Source organism: Zootermopsis nevadensis, unplaced genomic scaffold, assembly GCF_977971745.1.
Source record: "Zootermopsis nevadensis isolate Lab colony 2312 unplaced genomic scaffold, Znev_1.0 Znev_ptg000016l, whole genome shotgun sequence".
NCBI classification, from domain to species: Eukaryota; Metazoa; Arthropoda; class Insecta; order Blattodea; family Termopsidae; genus Zootermopsis; species Zootermopsis nevadensis.
Window position 1 is genome coordinate 2,538,090 of NW_028259148.1, and position 13,952 is coordinate 2,552,041.

The 13,952-nt window shown below is 41.0% G+C and overlaps 2 protein-coding genes across 5 annotated transcripts in view; one reads left to right on the forward strand and one right to left on the reverse strand.

Moving 5' to 3' along the window:
• sip1 (septin interacting protein 1) overlaps positions 1 to 13,952 on the reverse strand; it is a 43,701-nt gene that overhangs the window by 20,952 nt on the left and 8,797 nt on the right. The window lies entirely within an intron of this gene.
• Positions 4,868 to 13,952, forward strand: part of LOC110834405 (uncharacterized) — a 34,568-nt gene continuing 25,483 nt past the window's right edge. Inside the window, exon 1 of the mRNA XM_022073521.2 lies at positions 4,868 to 5,106. The gene's annotated coding sequence lies outside the window, so the exon portion shown is untranslated. The remainder of the gene's footprint in view (positions 5,107 to 13,952) is intronic.

Consider the following 13,952-nt stretch of genomic DNA (forward strand, 5'->3'; position numbering starts at 1 on the left):
GGCTCTGCGGTCCGTATTCAGTCCGTGGCCTCCTCAATTCAGTCCTCTGTTAGGTCCGTCTGTCCGAGGCTTTGATCGAGGTCTCGAAACATCATCCTCTTTACGGTTCAAGGTCGTTAGCCTTGCGACCAACCCCCAACCTGGAGGACCAGGGTACCTCTCTCCCTCGACCAATCTGGCGAGGGAGGCCCTACCAGTAGCTCTTGGGGTCAAGCCCCACCACCACCACCACAAGGTGCAGGTACCATTAAGTGGGGAGTTATCCGAACAGCATTACATAATACTTGTAAATTTGTTTACAATGCTACTGACATAATGCGAAAATTACAATATATTTTTGTGTTAACACTGAGAGCCATACTGTGTATATTTTTAACTGATAATGTAAACTTTACTACATCGCAATCTTCCCTCATAACATGTTTCTTCCAGTATTGACCATCACCAGAGGCTATGAGATTTCAGATCCTTGCGCCAGTGAGTATGGCGACGGCTATCTCCTGGTTTGTCTACCAGACTACACAGTCTGGTAGAAGTTTACTGGCATTTCACCCTGATGACGGAGGCAGCAGGTACCTCGTATGATTCTCAGAATAAACTGTGATTCTTTCCTTAAACAGCGTTAACCAGCTGACCTTTGCGATGAAGATGCCAGGACTGAATATTATTTAGATGAACCTCGGATTCATGTCCTATACCCTCCAGCCTGCCCTGATTCAGAATTCTACGTAACAAATCCTTGTGGGAGAGCGGATAACTCGGTCATTATAACTGAATTACAAACTGGATAGGGGCATGGTAATTTCTTTTCGCCCCTGTGCCAAAACCAGCTCTACGCCCCTCCAGCCTCGTAAACAGCGGGTGCCGAGGTGAAGAATGCTTGGGGCTCTATCTCCACTAGCCTCTACACTTTTTAAGTATGACGATTAGCAATTGAAGTGTTCTTCATTCAAAGCACAGACCACATTAGGCAGGTAGGATTTTTATATCCTCTGATCTGTAGAGACCTTTCGGTTGCTAGGAGAGCGATTACTATGAACGACTGCAATGTCATATTAATAAGCCAAAGGGCCTTGGTACATAGCATGCCGATCTCATTTCCCAAGGTTGCAGGTCAGAATCATGCCAGACTTTGCAATTGCAATTCCCCCCTTCCCCTCCATTTTCATTATCAAAACATTCCACAGTATTTGCCTGTCTGTTAAGTGATTCTCGGATTATTTAATGTCATAGTATTGACTCCTGAGATTGTGAATATGCTGGAAAGAACTTCGCATCTGTCTGAAACACTGCCTAGTATTTTCATATGCCAAACCCAAAATGACTTCCTATCTTGCTTTTTTGTAGACAATTGTAACCATAGAATAATTTTCTAATTCCTTTAAATTTATGGACGATGTTTTTTTTTATTTTCTCGTGTCCTTTCCTTGAGTTACTGGCTGTTATACTAACCAACGAACGAGGCAAACTAGCTCAGTGTTACTTTCTTTTCTCACATTTCGTAACATGATGATTTTACCGTGAGGAGTTGTTAGCCCCCGATCCAACCTCCGTTTGAGGACCACCCTCTGTCGGCAGTCCGCGTGGCATATTGATCAGATTTCCTACTTCATATTAGCTTTTTGTCCGACGCCCCAAGATTTATTTTATCCTTCGGGACTAAGTTTCCAATCAATCATTCATTCCAAAATTTTCTAGCCGTTTTTTTCGTAATATTACATATTTTATTTCTATTTTTCCTTTAACTTTTAAAACCCCAGTGAGAACTATATATACCACTTGTTCTAACAGTTAGTAACTGTGCATTTTGTATTTAGCATTGACAGATTGACGTCTGTAATGGTGAAGTGCAGTGTTTTCTTTGAGGTACGGACTGAATTCTTATATATTATTCAGACGAATTTCGGCTTAAAAGGGTTAATATATTTACGTTCACGATGTAATTTCTGAGCACGTGATCTCATATGTCTCTCGCATCTTCTGTCCCATCTGATCTTTCTGCTCGATTGTCCAGATACCGATTTTGGAAGATTAGATCGATACTTAACCAATATTTTGTGGTATTTATTCCTCGTTTCTGATGTTGCCAAAACAGGATAATTTCAATAAAATCTCATTAGCCAGTCTAACGATGGAAAATACTTTCAAACCGAATACTCGCGCACTCTCAACGTAGCAGAGTGTACTTGAAGAATCACTGATAAGCAAGGACAAGCAACGTCTGAAAATAGACCTGTAATAATAATAGTTTATTCTCGAAGATTGACATAAAAACAAGCAACATCGTGGGAGTGTTAAATTCTAGTTCACACAAACTTATTTATAGAGTGAGCCACAGTGCCTGGTTAAGGAGGCGACAGATTCTGCCATTTATTCTAAAATAAAGTACAGAAAATTACTGAGTTCACATGTCAAATTCTAGGAAACAGCCCACGCTGTGCATACATTTCCTAATTTGTTTCGACACTGTAAGACGCGGTGTCATTTACAAGACGAGTTTTATCTCGTAACTCTCAAGCTGACGGCACGAAGTCTACGAGTGGGAGGCAACGAAGTTTACCTTTATATGGGCACATCCCAACTTCAAGCGAACGGTCGCAGCGGGGCAGAGCTGCAACCCGCATTGTCGTCGTCATGACGAATGTCAGCATCGTAAGAAAATCAAAGATGATTTCATCAGTTGTCATCAAAATCTAAGGAGTCCAGTAATGCTCGTGCATGAACAACTGGTATTTTCTATCGAAAACAGTATTATTATTTAGTGTTCTGTCTGACGACAGGTCCATATGAACAGGATCCTTCCATCCTTTTCTCGGACTGGGACCTGTTCATATACGTTCTTGGCAGATGATTCAGAAGTGGTTTGCCATTGCCTTCTTCTGTGTGTGAATGCCACGGAGAAACCGGGGAAGCCCCCGGAGGAAAACTCCGTGTTGCCTAGACCACGGCCTTGCCCAACACAAGTTATAAATTCGGCACCGCCGGGAATCGAACCCGAGACCCCAGGATTACAATGCCAGCGTTCTAACCGCTAGACCACCTCATCTTATTATTATTTAGTGTTCTGTCTGACGACAGGTCCATATGAACAGGATCCTTGCATCCTTTTCTCGGACTGGGACCTGTTCATATACGTTCTTGGCAGATGATCCAGAAGTGGTTTGCCATTGCCTTCTTCTGTGTGTGAATGGGATGCCACGGAGAAACCGGGGAAGCCCCCGGAGGAAACCTCCGTGTTGCCTAGACCACGGCCTTGCCCAACACAAGTTATAAATTCGGGCACCGCCGGGAATCGAACCCGAGACCCCAGGATTACAAGGCCAGCGTTCTAACCGCTAGACCGCAGGGAAATTCCATGGGGCAGAGCCCTTATTGAGAAGCAGGAAAATTAGCTGTATTTTACTATACCCAAAAAGTTCATCACCGTGTTCACAAGAACCCTCATATCATATCTCTTCGAGATCCTCCGATTCTTACTGCCTCCATCATCAGGGCGATCATCATAGAATCCCTGATGATGGAGGCGGCATTCACTCCCGAAACGTCAGTAAACTTGTATCAGACTGCAGAGAGCAACAATCCCGAAGACGTGATACCTTTTCGTGAACCTGATCGGGCTCGTCTGTCTATGAGCATGTTATCTGTTTTTAATGGCGTCGCGCAACCGGTCGAGGTCACCAGGTCACAGCCAGGGCATCACCAGAGCACGCGGTGCTTGTCACAAACATGCACTGGGTCTGTAAAGCTTTTGTAACCTCCTCCCTGTAGTACCTTCTTCCGTTCCCCTATTCAGCGGATGTGAAAGTTACGTGAGTGTGTGTGAAATGTCTGCAGCCAGAACCAAGATGGTGCAAGTTTTCTGAGAGCCCTGTCCTTACTTCAATATTCCTTTCCCTGGTGATGTCCCTTATTTTGCAAATTCTCCGAATCACATAAACACTTTGCTTAGTTCATTTCCAGATTTGACCTTACCTGGCCTCTGTCCACATGATATGCGTTCAGACGTCGTTCATCATTCTACACGCTAGCAGTTTCGGTGTGATCGCCATGTTATCTACTATGATGACAACGAACATGGATTGTAGAAAAAAAAATACAGCAGACTTGTCTCATTCGAGGGTTTCCGCATCGCGGAAAAAAAAATTTTGTGGTAATATTTGTGCACCGCGGCGTTATAATCTCGACTGGACCACGACTGTTAGATTCTCAAGGACTGCTCCATGGAGCTGACAGATTCTGTGACTGAAAATGACAGTGTTTTTGACCGCAGTCACTGAGCAGGTCTCAACACTTTCGCATGAATCTCAGCAACGAATTTATCCGGTGTGTTGCAACAGCTTGAAATAAAAGAATAAAAGTCAGCTCATTCGTCTGAAGTACATTCAAGGGACGGACAAAGAGCTGTCAAATGCCAGACGTGGCCCGAAGTGAGGTACTTCGACCATGCGTGCTCTAAAATACGAAGTTGTGGCAAATCTGTTTCGGGAATCCTTCCAAAACGTTCATTTCACTGAACTTGTCAGGTCCCCAATAAGCACATCTGTCCGTATTTAACAAATAATTTGCGGTTCTGTGCGGGTCTTTTGTTTTCAAACTCGTCCTTCATTAATAACAGCACCTGCCTTTGTGGGACATCTGTTTCTCCCCTTCTTATCGGATCATCCACCTGGCCTGTTATTATCCTTTCTGTGGTAATTATAAGGAGTAAGAATAAAATTCAAAAGGGAAGACAATCCTTTGTCCAATGAAATTTTGGAATATGACCACGTGACTCTTTATTATTCCGCGTGGTTCGTGCCCCGGCTGGCGAGCCTTTCGTTTCCTGTCGTGCCCCCCTCGTCCCCCCCTGCAGGGGCCCCACTCTGACCATCAGGTTGGGTCTGAGTCCGTGGAGACGAAGGCTCTCCGACCTCGATACAATGCAGTTGCGTGGTTCGGCGCGAAGCGAGAGGAGTTCGATCACAGTAACGTGGCAAAAGGTGGATTCTGTTGTAATTTCAAATGACAGGTGTTTAGTGGCGACGAGCGTGTGTAGTGTTTTTGGTGTTCATCGTAGTCTGCAACCTGTGGTCAGCGTGACGCGCAAGAGTAACTGGGCGATGTTTTGTAAGTCTAATTAACGTTTCTCTTTGTATTATCGACTACAAGATTATAAGTTGATATAATTGCGTCATATTGTGAATTAAAATTTAATTATTCGTGTTTTTTTCCGTCTAATCACAATTGTATATAAATAAAATTATACATAAGATATTAAAATATCATTTACATATTTGGTATAACTTTTTACTACATGTTTCGGTTACATTGAACCATCTTCAGGTGTAAAGTTAAAAGTTAAAAATTATAATCTTATAAACTAAAACTTAATTACTGTTTTTGTGTAACTTCTGATGATGTTTACTTCCAAATTCATTGGAGTGAGGGTATATTTTGAAATGATAGTGGTTTAACATTGGCCTAGGAAGAGCGTAGATATGTCTTGAAGGTATTCAGAAGTACTAACGTATCCGAGGAGAAACATGTAGTAAAAAGTTGTACCAAATATGTAAATGATATTTTAATATCTTATGTATAATTTTATTTATATACAATTGTGATTAGACGAAAAAAAAACACGAATAATTAGACTACAAGATTAATTAATCTTGTAAACAAAACCCTCGAATGTATTTTTTTTAAAAAAAATATGACTGTTCTTAGTAACGTTCTTATCGTATGTGTAATACGTTCCAAATTCATTCTCAAAAACCACGTATCACACACTGAAAACCATTACAGAACGTTTTAAATTATTACACTGCAGACAATTAGCGTATTACCATATTTAAAATTTGCAACATTTACTAAAGCACTTTTTAAATTTTTATTTGCACAAAGAAACCGGACGTGTTAAGTATCTGACCGTGGATGAAACATTTTGCTACGAGAGTGGCATACGTTTACTAACTTTGCTACCCCCCTCCCCTTCATAGTCTACGTAATCCACCCCCCCTTCCACACTGACATACGCTTATTAGGGTCAGAAACTCATTTCGGTTTCACTGTTACGCGCCTAATATTGAACTAAAACGTCTTCAGCTTCAAATTCCACACAAAATGCTTATTATAAATTGCTATAATAGCCAGGTCACATCACTTCGTGCTGCATGCTCCGTCCATCTCATCCTCCCCGAGTACCTGATCAAGACTACGGATCATAAATTATTTATAGTATATTTAACGACGCTTTTTTCAGAAGCTCAGACTATATAGCATAGAATGAAAGGATTATAGTGTATAATAAATTGAAAAGAAGCGGTCGTAGCCTAATTTAAGGTCTGGATGGGACTGAGTAACATCATTCTCGTTTCGGTCGCTTTACCTCCGGGGAAAGAGCTTTGGGTAGCCCTGAAAATGGTGGCCGAAATTAAAAATTCTGCAAGGGGTGCACAGTATTCCAGGGGGTCCGAGGCGTGGGCCTTGTGTCGCTCGGTTCGAATCCCACTCAAGCCATGGATGTTTGTCCTCGTTTTTTCTGTGTCGTGCTGTCCTGTGTACAGGTAGAGGCCTTGCGACGGGCCGATCCCTCATCCAAGAAGTCCTACCTAATGTCTATAGATCAAGCCAACGAAAAGTTGGGACCCACAGTGCTCAGGCACTTGAAGAACGAATCGTTCCCCAGTATCCCCAGTACAGTATTCCAGACTGGTAACACAGTTAATTGACATACAAACCAGTTAAGTTCGCGATTACATTTTCATGCTAAGTCACACCGCGTAGATCCGTCCTGTTTGTTTATAAAACCAAGCGAAACTTCTTTGTTATCCGGTTGCGTACATGTCATGGAAACAGGTGAGGGGGGAGTGTCGACAACTTCAAGGTTTTACATACTGATCAAAAACCGACTCCAGTGACCGCGTACTTTACAGTAAAATGCTACAAGTTATGTTTCACGGAATTTTGGATTCAAATCCAACGGAAGGCTTCTTGTTATGTGACAAAGCGAAGGATAACTCAGCCTGTACCTATCCTGACACTTCAGTCCGGTAAATAAGCATGACTGTAAGTTTCTGGTGGCCCCACTTCGAACACGAAATAAATTAACATACCCGCTACAACGTTTTAAATAACGCAAAATATTTCTCGTCTCTTGTCGATCATACGTTGAAAGTGGAACAAAATTAATTTAACGGTGAGATTTCAGATTCTAACAACTGCGAGCATGAAGAATGCGTGTCTTCTGGAATGTTGCATCGTGTATTCTAGTCGATGCTGACCGACGTTTCGGAACAGCTTATTTCCTCCATAATCAGAGTACCCGGCACAACTTCCCAGAACACAGCAATCCTAATTTATTCAGTTTTCCGGAATGCTGTCTTTATAGTGATGTGGGCTTCTCTGCACTCATACATAATTGTCTTGACAGATGGAGCAACGAAGCTGTCTATCCTCAGAATGTAAGTTCTACGTATCGGCTGTGTGGCTCTGGGTTTGTCAGTAAGAGGTTTAAATCCGGCACGGTTAGTCAGAAGCTAGTCACGTGTAGCTGCTTACTACAAGAAATGACGTAAGCGCCTAACTCATTTTGTTTCAACACGCTGTAAAAAAAAAACTAGAATGATAAAAGCGAATTTATCAACAGAGTTTCTGGGGCAACGGTTGTTCTGAACATGGCCCTTGCTACATGTTTATGTAGCAACGCGTACAGCAAGTTCTGGCGTCTATTTTCCACGTTTGAAAGCCTCAGCAGCACTGGGCATTGGCGCCGTATTTAATGTTATCTTCCATGGGTTGATTAACCATTTGAAAAGTTATGTACCTAATCACGTTTTATAGTCATCGAGTTCGAATCTTCGCCGATAGTGCGGCTTTATAATAATTTCCTTTGCACGTGTCGTGTTTTGGCTGGCAGAAGATATCAGTAGAAGAGGGTGTCGTCATAACTGCTCGTCCTAGGTAAAAACATTCCAAACACTTGGAACCAGAAACGATTTTCTGTGCGTTTTTCCCCGTATTTCCCACAAATACCCAAGTTCTCCTACGGTCGCCAGAAATCCCAAACATTTATTCAGTACGTCCCGAGGGAATTCAGTCAATAACGTTTACCCACGAGTTACCATTTTCTATACTGAATTTATAATGCTAACCCAAGAACCAAAACTGCAATACTTTATCAAGCGAAAACTTATTGATAATGCCTTCAAAGGCGTTAAATCATCCCCACGTCTCGACCGTAAACAATAAGCTTATCATTACCTATAAATAAGTCAGCAAACGTTTTCTGTATGCGATTTCACTGTCATGATTACACGTTTATTGCAACCAATCAGCATGACTTAACTGCTATGACTCGATAATACTTTGGATTACTGACTACGTGGAGTAGACTGCTTCTTGAAAAGCTAATAGTCGTTTATATGACCACTAAATTCCTTGCGATTTATTAAATATGAAGATCCATTACCGTGTTCACAAGAACACGCCACTGAACCCACTTGAGTCCAACCCCACTAATCACATCCTGTTTATTTAAGATTTATTTTAATAGTATTAAGGTAAATTTCTTGACAAGCTGAGTGACTATTAGCTTATCAAAAAGAACCTTGCTCTATGCAGTTAGAAGCGAGGTTCGCTAGTCATCTTGAATGTTACGAGGAAATTGTCATTTCTCGCTGCCCCGTACGTCGGGATTGAGGTAAAACGAAAAGTCTGTGGTCCCAGTCGTCACAGTTTAATCATAATGTCTGTGACAAATAGAGTCGTGTGTTCAGAGTGAAATATTTAAGAAGAAACCCTTCAAAATTAACTCGTCCTTAAATTGGGGACTACCAGCATGGCGACCGTAATGGAAATTTTTCCCACCTCTATGTCCTTCCTACGGCTATGGCAGAGTTCTTCAGAAACACGAGCGTAAACCGGTTATCGCTCGAAGACCACAGGGCCAGCTGTTGGCAGGACATGGCTCGTCCATTTTAAGTCTTTATTAGAGCACTCACACAAGAACTGTTAACCCGGTTGAATCCTTTGAAGCACAAAGCTCACATAAATAATGTTAGGACATTGGGTGGATCCCAGAGCCGATCTGAACGCAGAGGATAGAGGAAAAATCCTTTGCCCTATCAGAGATCGAACTCCAACCATCCAGTTCATTCACAATGTACTGAGTTACGTACGCTAGGGTTGACGGATACAGTATTAATGATGGACAAGGCCTATTATAATATAATTCGGGTATTCGCGCCTCCTGAGCCAAAGATTCGTGGGTTCCAGGACGCGGCAGGACGTTGCAGGTATAATATTCAATCAACTCAGTCAATTTAAATTAATTTAAAAATTCATACAGCTTTAATTCTGTCGATGTCATTGTGTATAAATATACAACCCGTTTGTGATCTCCAGGTTACTGAAGGTCGATGACCTCTTTCCGCTTCACACCAGACTTGTTTCAACAAAGAGTACCTTACGAGGTAGCGATTACGTGCGTGTTCGCCATGTTACAGAACCAGAACTGTCCTACTACTGTAAGATACGCATAACCATCGAAAAGAACTTCCTAGTTCTGAAACTAATGTCCCGTTATGATGAGGCATCCTGGAAGGTTCGCATGTCACAGCACTCTTGGAAGAATATACTGTACATCAGTATTAACCAACTAACTCTATCCAGTAGGCCTCTTCTTCAGAAGCTAACAGTACGCTCATCTAAACAAGACATTCCCCGCCCTTTACAAACAGCGAAGGTCCATTATCTTGTCCACAAGGACCATCTACCGGTCCCTATCCTGAGCCAGACGAATTCAATCCACACCTTACTCCCCTATTTCACTACGAAACTTTTTAATATAATCTTCCGACATAATCCTCTGTTTTTCGAATGTTAACCATTCGTAACGTGCTGTTATTTTTACGGTGAAAAGCTGTTAGCCGCCCTCACAAGCAAAGCCGTGGTAGCGAGTGACCCACCCTATATTGAAGACAATGTTACTTACCGCCAACATGAAATTGTAGTAAAAATCTCAGTCATCATAGATACCGAATAGCGCTCCCTTGCATATGGACGGGAAAGTCCCCTAGTTGGAAAACTGCGATGTACTGAAACATTTTGGTAAAATTCATCAAAGCAAAAATTTAACGAAAATCTATTCAGACGTTCTCGAGCTGTTTCTTGAGTGAATACGGACGGACGGACGGGCAGAGTGACTCCTAGAAATGTAAAGACCTGCTCACACTTTCGAGGACTTGCAACGGTCGTGACCTCAGCTGTACAGAGCGGGGTCAATTACTTTACTACTTGAGTTTATTGTAATAAATGTAAAATGGTCAGGTAAGACATGCCACAGAACCTTACAGCGGCATTATAAAGGCGCTCCATAATGATCCCTACAACAGCGATGAACTCTGTAAACGAAAGACGATGAACCTACTGAGCATGCTTACTACAAAGCGTACTCTACTGGAGGAAAAAGCCATTCTTCACGTGTCACATAAAAACGAAAGTAAACCAAGATGAACTGTAACCATTATAACCAATAAGTCCATCAAACACAACATTCTGGTTTGAGAAGCAATTCTAAGATATCCAAATGTCCCGGTAGAACTGGAAATGTAGGCCTCATAAAACACGACTGCCAACTACTAAGCAGCGTTGTTCGGTTAATCCATTTTCTTATTTGTGATTTATTTAATAACCACATCATTAGTTCAGATACACAGCGTTCAATAACAGGACGACTTACAAGTAAAAATCAGAAATGGTACGGAAGGAAGTGGTCGTGGCCTGATTCAAAATACTATCCAGGCATTTGTGTGCAGTGACTAAGGAAAAATGCGATAAACCTCAGTGAAGATAACCGGTGTCCGGATTAAGATTTGAATCCGGGACGAAGTAGGCGGTTGGTATTAAGATATGTGATTAATTAAATTTAATAAATTCTCCGTTTTTACTGACATAATTTTTGTTGCTGGTGTTTTGAGAGGTTGTCACTCGCTTGCTTCAGACTTTTCATTAACAGTCGAGAGCAGGGCCTTCAGTTTTTGCCTACAGACAGCTGAAATACGTCTGCCTGGGCCCTCGTTCCGCCTAGCGCCAAGTGAGATTTCAGAACCTAATAGACGGTAATGACAGAGTATGGCAAGTACTTGGTACGGGCCAATGAGAACACGGCATAATCTGCGTGATGTAACATTTATATTCCTCTGTGGACAACCGCAATACCAAGGACACTGTGGTATCCAACCCGTAGTTTGGTTCCCGTTCGAGATTTGATCTCCGCTTGTTTCATTCACTAAAACATCGATACACGTATTTGAATACAATATTTGAGACTGGGAGATATAAAATACCAGAGAATACAATATAAATTTTGTATTTCCAGCGTGATCAGTAAACAGTAGTACTCTTCAACAAGCACACACAAAAAACGTTCATTCCTGCCAACTTTGACAGGTTAACTAAATTATTATTAGATGATAATGTTGCGTCATATTGCGATGATTATAATTGTTTAATTTTAACCGTCTAATCACAATAAAATATTTTATGAAATATTAAAATATTAAAATATTATTACTACAATTAACATTTAATATTTAACATATATTAAAATGATGCTCTTGCTATCGAAATGTTCGATTTACAATTAGAGCAATTAGTCGTGGAAAAGATGATGCTCTAATTGTAAATCGAACATTTCGATAGCAAGAGCATCATTTTAATATATTTTAAATATTAAATGTTAATTGTAGTAATAATATTTTAATATTTTAATATTTAATAAAATATTTTATTGTGATTAGACGGTTAAAATTAAACAATTAAATTATTATAATCATATTCACTTCGCCAGTACTCATCGCCCTGACGACAGAGGCAGCATGGACCTCTGAAACGTCGGTACACTTCAACCCAGACGACAGCAATCTACTAAAAGAGTAGTTAACCCTCTTTTCATAATTACAGAAAACCTATTAACCAGATAATTAAAAAGTATGTGTATACATTACAATAGTGTTGTTTCGATTAACGGAAATGCCACTGCATTTTGCTGATGCCTGTACGTGCTGTTAATTGTCATCTATTGCAAACGTGACGAGATATTCGATGCTGACACGTGCATTGATTTAAATGTTAGCTTGCAGCAAAGAACGGCTTGCAGAATCAGGCATTGTTTGCAACAGCACGAAGTGAAAAGAAGTGTTTAATAGAGCAGCACGTGAATTTGAATCACACCTAAACATTGAATCACCTTGTCCGTGTGCGTTCAACTCATTCATGAAAGAACAATAGACTGGCGAAATTTGATATCCAGTTATAGCCTATTTAAGCCTCTGAATACAAGGGCATGTTCATATTACATGAATTCCAGAGGACAGCGTCATAACACAGACTGATTCCCGAATTGAAATCCATGGAATTCATCTTAAATTTCCGATTATGAAAACTGAAATGGGGCAAGTCCTTCTCTGACTACTCTGCCTTTATCCTCTATGTTATATTTATAGACTAACCGACACGAAATCAATTATGAAATCTGGAGGCCTGCTAATTTATCAAACATACACGGAGGATGAGTTCTGAATTCTTCTTCAATGGTTATTTGTTTGAAGAATCATTCGTTACGCCACAAAATAATTTTGTATTCGCATTTTAACAAATAAAGACGCCATTCTGACAATTTTGGACTTAACTCCATTTTGCACTAAGGTCCTCAATCCTACTATGTTGCCAATATTTCACACAGGATCAAAGCCTCCAATCAAATGCTGGGCCCTTCCCAATTCATTCCCCGCGTGCCTCTGTTTTATAACCTATTCAGTCGAGAAAGCAACACAATTCCAATTAGGTCACCGTTCCCCTTTAAGACATTTGATGATATCGGTTCTTTAAATAACTGCAATTTACAGATGCAGACACTGAGCTGTGACCTCTTGACTCATGTAAGGAACATTCCTCAATCAGGGTTGCCCATTATAGCTGAAGAATCGAATGAATATTAAGAGCTTCCTCAGTGCTCTGAGGAGCCTTCTATCTGTCGTTTCTCGTTCAAAAAATACGCTTTGGTTACAATCCGTCACGGATCTTCAAATTTGTTTGAATCAACAGAAAGGAAACGCACAGTGTATCATTATCAGTTCCTTGTGGATCTCAGAAACTTGGGTTCGATACTTGACACTGAATAAAAGCTGAACATGTGATGTGTTTAATCCTTTAAAGTCGAAGCTCATTTAAATAATATTTAATAAATCAGTCCGTACCGCAAAGAAAACACTACACTTCACCATTACAAAGGTCGACTGGTTAATGATGTTCTCTCACTTCTGGGTTGTTGCGTCGCGAAGTCTGGTAGAAGTTTGCAGACGTTTCAGAGGTCCTTGGTACCTCCATCACCAGGGCGACGTCAGTAAACATCTACCATACTACACGGCGCAACAACCCAGAAGACAGCCTTCTTCATAATCACCCCCAAAGAAGATTAATTTAACCTGTGCACCTCTTCAAGCGATTAATGTAAATCCTGCAGAAACTCCACTAGATTACACGCATTACATATGTGTCGGAGGTGTTGCCGTGGGTAAATGATCGGAAGAGCATACGTAATTCGTGATAGCTGATGAAGAAAACTGGTTTTAAATATAGTGGATGGAGACGTGGGCAGATGTCCAAGTGTCGTAATACTTTAAACTAGGCTCGTTTCGTAAGAACTTATTTTCATTCATGAATCAGATCTGCGACCATCCGTATTTATTTATCCATTTAATAACGTTCTGGCAACTGCAGGCGGTCTCGACGGTCAAATCCAAACTCTGTCCGTCCTTTAATGGATCAAAATATCTAAGCGTCGTCTGCTTCGTTCCAGAAAACTTTTCGACTATTTCCAGTCTTATTCTTTACTGTTGCTTTAGGTTAGACTTTGTCTCTGTGAATCTGCGGTCACTAACGGGAACATCGTCCATCCCAGATACAGTACATGA